Source organism: Palaemon carinicauda, chromosome 24, assembly GCF_036898095.1.
Source record: "Palaemon carinicauda isolate YSFRI2023 chromosome 24, ASM3689809v2, whole genome shotgun sequence".
NCBI lineage: Eukaryota > Metazoa > Arthropoda > Malacostraca > Decapoda > Palaemonidae > Palaemon > Palaemon carinicauda.
The window spans coordinates 47,229,732-47,237,231 of record NC_090748.1 but is presented as its reverse complement, the minus strand read 5'-3'; positions in this window follow the sequence as shown (position 1 = coordinate 47,237,231).

Below are 7,500 nucleotides of genomic sequence, written 5' to 3'. Positions count from 1 at the left end.
AGTGCGATAGTTCAGTTAGTTAGGAGTGTTCGTAAGTGTTTTTCTTTTTTTATTTTGGCAGGCCGTGATTCCTCCTTTGGAGAGGTTTTCTTAGAATGTAAAATTGTTTGTTGACGACTTGGCCCGTAAGAGAACTTGATAGAACTGCTCAGATTGATTTACTTGTTGACGACCTGGACCGAATGAACTTCCGATTATTGTTTTGAGGATTGCTGCTGATGATGATGATGATGATGAAGATGGTGATGACCCCGATCAGGGAATTAAATTAGCTGTGGCAAATTGCCGCCCGATAGACTGTTTAGCACAAAGCTGTGACAGTGGTAGTTTGCCATAAAAGACAGTTGGCAGTGTGTGGCGACAGTGTTGGTGTCGCAATATCTATAAACATATTTTGAGTTGGTGTGCGCGTAAATTTTACGATTTGTTAGGTTTTTTTTGCTTTATTTGAATGATGTTTTGTTTGTTTGTATGTTTAGTGTAAGTTTTGTTAGTGCTTTATTGGTTTTTGAGGGTTTAATTGATTGTGGAAGGTATTTTTAATAATTTTAGTTTGTAAGAAATATAGTTCTAAGGATATGTTTTTGTTTATTTCGTCCTTTTGTCTAAGAGTCTGGTTTTACATAACGTAAGGGGAAAGTTTGTGTTGAGGAGACAATTGTCTGTTTAGTGTGATTCAAGGGTGTAGGGGTTGTTTGTGCAACATCCCGCCACATTATTTTGGCGCCCGAACAGGGACTGCCGAGGTGGGATTGAAGCTGGACTCTTGGATGAAGGACTGATAGGATTAGGAATTAGATTTAAGGCTGAAGAACAGGTTGATGAAAAATGGAAGAACAATTAAGGGTTTTGAAGGAGGAATTGCGGCTGAGTAAGGAGCGTGAGGAGAGGTTGCTTGTAGAGAATGAGAGGTTGCACTGGGAGAATGCGGCGATGCAGAAGGAGCTTAGGGAGTTAAAGGGAATTGTAGAGAGAGTGGAAGAATGTGTTGAGATGAGGATGAAAGAGAATGAGGAACGGATGGAGAACCGATTGGAAGCTATGATGGGGCAAGTCATGGGGATGATGAAAACTATAATGGGTGAAGGTGCAGTCGGAGGAGTGTCCTCAGCTTCGGGTGATGGGTTGGTAGTGGAAGAGAAGGTTAAGGTAGGTGATAATGGGAAAGGAAGTGATAGTGATAGTAGTAATAGTGATGGTGATATTGAAGATAAGGGAATTAAGCATAGTAAGGATGAACAAAAATGTAATAGGAAGAATAAGAAAGTTAAAGTGATGTAAAGAAAGAGAAGAAAAAGTGTCAGGATGATAGCAAGGATGATCGTGAATGGGTGAAAGTGGTAAGTAAGAAAAAGGGTAAGAAGGGAATGGTTAAGGATAGGAATTTAAGTGTGGAAGTGGATTCATTATATTCAAATGAGGAAGAAGGTAAGAAGGGAGTAGACAGTGATGATAGCAGTGAGAATGAACGTGATGTGTGTAAGACTGTGTTTATGAGAGAGGTACCTCGGTGTGAAAGGTTCAATGAGCATAGCAGTAGGGATGTATATGATTTTTTCAAGGAGTATGAGAGGTATTGTCAGGATAAGTATGGTGATAGTAAAAGAGTTTGGGCTAGGGAGTTAGGAGAATACTTGACTGGGTATTTGTTGACGATGTATGGAGTGATAATGAGTGTAGGGGACGTTGATTATGAAAGTGTGAAAAAGAGAATAATTGAGCAGGTAAAACGTATGAAAGGGAGTGTTAAGTATAAGCGTAAGAATGATTTTGATGAAGCACGGATGAATGCAGGAGAAGCGATATCGATGTATGTATGTAGGTTGGAAACTTTAGCTAGGAAGAAGTATGGGGATGAAGGTATAACTGAGAATAAGGAGTTAATGAAGAAGTTTTTGGCTACTGTAACCGAGAATGTTGTTGAGTTTGTTAATTTGAAACGGAAGGAGAAAATGAGGTGGACGAAAGAAAGATTGACATGGGATGATATTTTAGAGATAGTTGAGGATTACGAGTTGGATAGGTGTATGAAAGAAAGTAAATCTGTGAGTGTAAGAACTGGAATGGAGGAAAGTGTGCCAGAATTTGTTAGTTTTAGAGATGCTGTTATGAGAGGACCGATGAGGGTAGCTGATAGTGTAGTAGAGAGGAGTGTTAGGGCGAGTAATGTGGGAATACCTGTAAGGACAAATGAAGGGTTTAGGCAAGGGAATCAGGTTTGGAGGGATAGGAGTGCTAGTGCGCCGCAAGGTAGGTCGGTTAGTTGTATCCGTGAAGAGAAGTGTTATAGATGTGGGAAAGTAGGACATAAGAAGAATGAATGTAGATGGGCTCTAGGTGCTTGTTTTGGATGTGGTGAGGTAGGGCATAGAATTAGTGAGTGCAAGAAAGAGAAAGGGATAAAATGTTATCGGTGTGGTATGACTGGGCACATAGCGAGTGGATGTCGGAGTAATCGTACAAATGTGATTTGCGGTAATTGTGGTAAGGATGGTCATTATGCTAGAATGTGCAAGGAGCCACGGGTAAGTGTACTGAATGTGGTGCAGATGGGCATGTAGCTAGGGTATGTAGGAAGAAGGGAGTAAATCAGCCAGGATGTTCGGGAAACTAGAGTGTAAGAGGGTTCAGCTGGGTGAGTCCTCGAGTGTGTGCGGAGTGAATGTGATGCATGTTCGTGAAGGTTTACTACATGAAGACGTGATGGGCGAAAGAGCTTATGACTGCATGAGTGCAAAAGTAATTTTTAATGGAATAGAGCTAGTTGGTCTGATTGATACTGGTTGTGGTGTCAATTTAATGTTTAGGAATGCATACGATAAGGTAAGGGATGTGTGTGAATTTAGGGGGTGTAAAGGTGAAGTGAAAGGTATCGGTAATTTAAGTATGTCTGTGCAAGGAAAGTTACGTAAAAATGTTATGATTGGGGGGCTGATGATGGAAGATAATGATTTTTATGTGGTTGAGGGAGTAAATGGCAAATACAATGTGTTGTTAGGTTATAACTTCTTGAAAAAATGCGGTATGATTGTACATCCTAGTGTAAATATGATAGAGATGAAAGTTAAGGGTAAATTTTGTGGGGAATTTTATTTGAATGAAGATGGTAGTGTATGTACGAAGGTATGGAAAGGTGTGCCGTTAATAGCAAAAGAAGGTGTTAAATTGTCAAAAGATGCGAGTGAGGTTGTCAGTGTAAAAGTTGCATGGCCGAATAGTCTGGGAATTGCCAATAGTGACAATTGTGAATATGTAGTGGAAGGTTCGGAAGCAAGTAATTTGGCGAAAGCAAGTGTGCATGTGTATGATGGTATTTTGAATTTGCAGGAGCCGAAGGTGTATGTGAGCTTGTTGCCGACTGTAAGGAGGAAGAGAATACGGGGTATACGTGAGGGTGATTGCATGGGATGTATGTATACGTTGATCAATGTAGAGGATGAAAGGTATGTTAAATTGAGACGTGTTATGACGGGTAAGATAAAGCAGGATGACGATTGGGACTATGAAAGTTTGAAAGAAAGAATTAATGTAGATGAGAATATAAGTGAGGGAGAAAGGGAACAATTGTATAGGATGTTATGGGATAGACGGAGAGGTTTGAGTCGCGGTGACGAGGATTGTGGGGGATCAAAGCTGCCTGAATTTAAGATAGTTCTTAGTAATGATACCCCCATATATCAGCGTCCCCGACATTTTTCTCCGCCTATTGCCAGATAAATAGAAGAGCAGTGCCAGGAGTTAGAGCAAATGGGTGTAATAGAAAGGAGTGAGAGTGCCTGGAATAGCCCTATTGTACCTGTAAGAAAGCCGGATGGAAGTTTACGTATGTGTATTGATTATAGGAAGGTGAATGAAGTAACTGTTAAAGAACGTTTCCCAATGAATGTAGTGTCTGACTGTGTGTATAAGATGCATGGTATGAAAGTTTTTACAAAGTTAGATTTAGTTAGGGGCTATTACCAGATGCCTCTGGCAGAGGGGAGCAGGCTCATTACAGCATTTTCGAGCAGTAATTGTCATTATCAGTTTAAGCGATTAAGTTTTGGCCTTGCTAATGCGCCTGCTGCCTTCCAGAGGGCGATGAATGTAGATTTGGCTGGGTTTGATAGACAGAAGGTGACTGTTTTTATTGATGATATTTTGATTGCTAGTGAGACTGTTGAGGAACACATGCAGTTGCTTGAAGCAGTATTAGAACGGTTGATAGAAGTTGGTGTGAAAGTTAAGCTTGAAAAGTGTACATGGTTGGCCGGGGAGGTGGAATTTCTTGGGCATGTGGTGAGTGAATCGGGTATAAGGAAGAGTGAAAAGTTTGTGAGTAAGGTGAGAGAGTTTCCACGTCCTCATACGGTGCGTGAGTTGAGAGGTTTTCTTGGGTTAATTGAATTTGGTCGGAAGTTTGTCAGAGATTGTTCGGGAATAGGGAAGCCTTTGAATGAGTGGACAGGTAAGAGAAATAGTACGAGACTGAAATGGGATGAGCGTATGATTGAAGCATTTGAAAACTTGAAAGAAGAGGCTGCGAGAGACGTCACTTTGGCTTTTCCCGATTATAGTGAACATGCGAGTATGCTAGAGTTATATACGGATGCTAGTGGGATTAGTATGGGTGGTTGCTTGGTTCAAATGCAAAGAATAAACGGGGATGAACAGTTGAGAGTGATAGCGTATGTAAGTAAAGCATTTAATAAGGCTGAGCGAAAGTATTGCACGATTGAAAGGGAGTTGGCTGCGATAAGGTTTTGCGTGAAAGCGTTGAAGGTATTTTTGTATGGTGTGAAATTTATTGTGCGTACTGACCATCAGCCCCTAGTGTACATGGTTAGGAAAGAGTCTGTGAATGCTAGAGTTGCGTGGACAATAGAGGATTTAAATGAATTTGACTTTAAGCTAGAATATGTACCTGGGAGTAAGAACGTGATAGCAGATGCGATGTCAAGAATGCATGGCAAGATAGAAGAGAGTAGCGAGAATGATAGTAATTTTGAAAGGTTGCCGGAAGATTTAATGGTGGTACAAAGTTTTGAAGGGGATGACATGGTGTATAAATGTATTTTGTGTGGGTTAAATAAGGTTAAATTGAAGGGTTTGAATAGGGATATACCTGCTAGTATAGATGAGCTTAGAATGAGTGTTAGGAATGAAGTATCGAAGGAAATGGCATATAAGGGGGAGGATAGTATGCTTGAGGGTGAATTGTTATCAAAAGTATGATTGGTAGTAAGTATGTTATATGGTGTCACTGTTTATTTGTATTTTGGGTGGAATCGTCCGATGCAGTACCGAGCAAATAAAGAGACTGAAAGGGAGTATATATTGAGGTTACAATGTAATGAAAAATGTTGCAAGTTGTTGAGTAAGAAGGAGGATTGCCCGAGTGATTTGAATCAGAGTGGTATGAGCATAGAAGATAGCGAAGATGACCATGGGTGTGATAAGGATGACCCTATTGATAGGAGAATAAACATTTGTATGCATGGTGTAAAAGGAAGAATGATGACGTATGTGGGTATAAATGAGAATGAATACTGTAGTTTAATTGATACAGGTGCGCAAGTGTCATTAGTGAATATGTCTGTTATCAAGGAAATAGAGCGGTACAATTGGGAAGTGAAACGGCAATGTACGAGTGTGAGAATTCATTGGATAGGTAAAGGAAGTTTGCTAGTTTGGGAAGAAGTGCGTTTGAAAGTAAAACTGGGAAGTATGGAGATGGAACATAATTTTATTGTAATGGGAGAGAATGAGATGCCTAGTTGTTTTTTGATAGGAATTGACTTTTTAAGATTGCATGATTTATCAGTTGATATTGGTAGTGGTTTGCTTCTGAAGAATGGATGTGAAGTAGTTGTGATAGAAGATAATAGTGTATTTATGGCGAATTTTGTTGTCATGGTTGATATTACGAGGAGTGAGGATGATCTACTGACTAAAGAGGAGGTGGAAGAAATGCACGATGAATGTGAGGAAATTAAAAGGTTACGTGAATGTATGTTGAATAGTATTGAGGTAGAAGAATGGCCGTCTGATTTAGAGGTGTATAAGAAAGTTAGTAAGAGACTTATTGTGTGTAAGAATATTGTTTATTTTCTACATAAAGGAATGGAGGAAGATATATAAGTTCCTGTGTTTCCAATGCATGCAGCAGTAAGTATGTGTATGTTAGTGCATGACAGATATGGGCATATAGGTAAGAATAAATTATGGGAATGCATGCTTGAGAGATTGTTTACACCTGGGTTGAGTCAGATATGTAAGGATGTAGCGACTACGTGTGAAGTTTGTCAGAAAGGGAAGTATCAGAGAGTGCATGCTAATCCGCCTGTTTTGAGATTACGTATGAAAGAACCATTTGAGATGTTTGTGATTGATTGTGTTTCGTTGCCTGTGACTGCGAGAAGACATGTAGGAATGATTGTTATGGTTGATCACATGAGTAAATTTACCTATGCAATACCCATCAAGGATAAACGGAGTGAGACTGTTGCAAGAATGGTTGGTCAAGTGATGTTGCCGATGTGTGTGTGTAAGCCTGTGAGAATGTTAAGTGATAATGGCCCTGAGTTTGTTGGATGGGAGTTTGAGCAGACGTTAAGAGAATGGGGTATTAAACATGTGTATTCGACTGTAAGAACATTAACTGAAATTTTGCGAATGATGAGTACATGTGATAATGATTGGGATTTGTATGTTGGTAGAGCGTTATGGGCTTACAATGCCACAGTGCATAAGAGTAAGGGTATGTCTCCATGTAAGTTTGTGTTAAATTTTGAAAAGATAATAAGACCGAGGTTGGGTGTGTCGGAGGATGATAGAGAAGTGTGGAGGAAAGCAAATAAGAGGTTTGAAAGCTTTAAAGTTGGTGAGAGAGTGATGAAAGAAGTAATTGAAAAGGGTAGAATGAATGTAAATAAGGTGCGTGATAAATTTGAAGGTCCCTATGAGGTGTTAGAAGTTGGTTCGAGTGGATTAAGTTACGTTTTGTGTAAGTTGTGTGTGGGTGGTATTGTGGAAAAAATTAGGGCCTACCACAACCAGTTGCGTAAATGGAAAGAGGTACCTGAGTGGGCTATATCCAAGAGAATGGGATGAGTAAATGGTTGAAAAGGAACAAGGGTGAACCTAGTATGTATGAGGACTTAGGTCTGGAAGGTAAACAGTTGGTGTTAGTAGAATATAAGAAAAGGAAGAATACAAGAGCTTTAAGTAAAGATGAAAGAAGGGGAAATTTTATAAGTAAAAGTGAGAATAGAAATAAGTATGACAAGGGTGTAAATGTGCAAGTGTGTATGGAAGATAAATGTGTTAATACAGATGAATCATGGCTGAGTATGAATGATACCTATAGAGTGTGTGGCTTTTCCTTAGTTGATGTAAAAGAAAGGATGACGAATGCGAGAGTGAGAGATAGGAGAATGATTAGTAGCATGAATGAATCTTTTACTAAAGTTGAGAATGTTTTTGATGAAATGGATGAACTGTTTACAGAAATGAGTGTAA